The 2,240-nt window shown below is 53.3% G+C and overlaps 1 non-coding gene across 1 annotated transcript; it reads left to right on the plus strand.

Annotated features, from left to right (window-relative positions):
- Window positions 1–235: 235 nt before the first annotated feature.
- Window positions 236–336, plus strand: LOC130125833 (U6 spliceosomal RNA). The gene has a single exon (XR_008811669.1). It is a non-coding gene; the product is annotated as a U6 spliceosomal RNA (small nuclear RNA).
- Window positions 337–2,240: the final 1,904 nt, after the last annotated feature.

The following is a 2,240-nucleotide window of genomic DNA, read 5'->3' on the forward strand; positions in this document are numbered from 1 at the left end:
TAGCGGTCTATTCCGTTGCCTCCAAACACGGGGATCGCCGGTTCGAATCCCCGTGTTACCTCCGGCTTGGTGGGGCGTCCCTACAGACACAGTTGGCCGTGTCTGCGGGTCGGGAAGTCGGATGTGGGTGTGTGTCCTGGTCGCTGCACTAGCGCCTCCTCTGGTCGGTCGGGGCGCCCCCCGGATCGGCAGAGAGGGGGTGGAGCAGCGACCGGGGCGGCTCAAAAAGAGCGGGGTAATTGGCCAGACACATTTGGGAAAGGGGAAACAAATGAAGGTAGAGCATGGCCCCTGCGCAAGGATGACACGCTAATTCGTGAAGCCTTCCTCATTTAAAAAAAGGAAAGAAGAAGAAGAAGCAAGGGAGGATTTCCCTGCACAATGGACGCTGATCTTATGCTTGTCTGCAGTAGCATGCCGTTCAATAGCCCCATTTCCTTTGCTGCTCACGTCAACGTCGGCTCGGCAAAACTTGCAAAATGCATGAAACTCATCCTTGGCACTCGTCGTAATGAGTGTATGTCGTTTACACCGCTCGGGGTTGCGTACAGGGGTTCGTTTCGGCATTTTGGATGACTTTAGGCAAACCGGACGAGATAAATTCTTCAACGATCACCTGATGCCAGCGTTAACGACGCTGTTATTACACTTCATGTTTGGTGATTGGCGAGCGCATTAAACCAGTGAAATACAAGGTTATTCATTTGACAGGTACATCAGCCAGTGCCTTCCAAAGTAATAATACTGACATTAAACACAACTGCCATCGTAATTACGCACTATCAGAGTGCCCGCACGCACCATTAGCCAATCATGGCGCAGACGTCTTGCACAGGAGCCAATAAGACGCAGTGTGGCATAGTGCGCTCTTGCGCTCCGAGAGTGAATCGACGAGCGTGCACGATTTGCATCCAGTACCGTCAAGAGGAACGCAGATAGGCGCGCGCCCAGGCGTTGCGCCGGACGCGAATTTACGAATCCAACTATGGCCACGCCAAGACCCGCCCAACTCCGTCTGTGATTGGCTAACCCTATCCCTAACCCTATACCTTAACCAACGGAGGCAACGAGTACTAGCCAATCAGAGGCATCGGGTCTTGGCGTGGCCATAGTAGGATTCGTAAATTCGCGCGCCGGACGCCGGATGGAGAGCCGAAAACCCGGACACCGGGGCCAGGGGCGGCGGGTAAAGCAGGCTAGGCTAGAGAAGGCCTTCCCTGCGCTCCTACGCCTTCTCACGCCCAACTCGTCACACGTGGACGCTTGGTGAGGACGACCTCTTCGTCGCTGTTCAGCGCTCTGGGTACCCCTTTAACGTCACCTGTCAACGCGGAGGGTAGTTTTAGACACACACACACACACAAAACAATTCGAGATTATCCCGACTCGTTCTTTATAGAGGTAGAGAGTCTAAATCTATCTTTTATCTGTGTGCATTCATCAACACGATCTCACAGAAATACGTGAAATGGCCACGACCTCATAACACTCGCATTATGTGGTTGTGGCGCGTAATGTGGTGTGTTAAAATTACGTGCCGGCACCAGGGACGATTTTTCCCCCCTCTTTGTGTGTGATATAACTCATTTTGATGTAATGAGGTTAGGGTTGGTGTGTGTGTGTGTGTGTGTGTGTGTGTGTGTGTGTGTGTGTGTGTGTGTGTGTGTGTGTGTGTGTGTCTATGCGTGATCTCAGTCCCTCCACGTTGAAAGTTGACGTTAAAGGGGTACCCAGAGCGTTGACCATGTGACGAAGACGTCGTCCTCACCAAGCGTCCCCATATGACGAGTTGGTGGTGGAATGGACTCGCTGTGGATATGGGGTTCAGCACCGCGGACAGCGCGCAACACCCCCTGCATAGGCGGCGCATCGCGCCCATGCAGGGTGCTCGTGCGCTGTCCGCGGTGCTGAACCCCATATGAACAGTAGACAGCGCCACCGCATCCGTATGACATCCCTTTTTATTTTCTAGGTTGGCAACGAGCAAATAAAACTCCGCCCAACGTTGTTTTTGTTTTTGAATGAAGAAGTTGCACGTTCAATTGTTTCGGCCCCTCTCTCTGAAGATCTTTTTCGTAAAATGTTTAAACGAATACGCACTTCCCCCGGCTTTTACAGAGAGGAACCCATCCATTATCCAGGCCGCTCATCCCTAACGGGGTCGCGGGGATTCTGGAGCCTATCCCAGCAGTCATTGGGCGGCAGGTGGGGTGGGGGGGGGCACCCTGGACAGGCCGCCA

The sequence above is a fragment of the Lampris incognitus genome, chromosome 15 (genome assembly GCF_029633865.1).
Source record: "Lampris incognitus isolate fLamInc1 chromosome 15, fLamInc1.hap2, whole genome shotgun sequence".
NCBI lineage: Eukaryota > Metazoa > Chordata > Actinopteri > Lampriformes > Lampridae > Lampris > Lampris incognitus.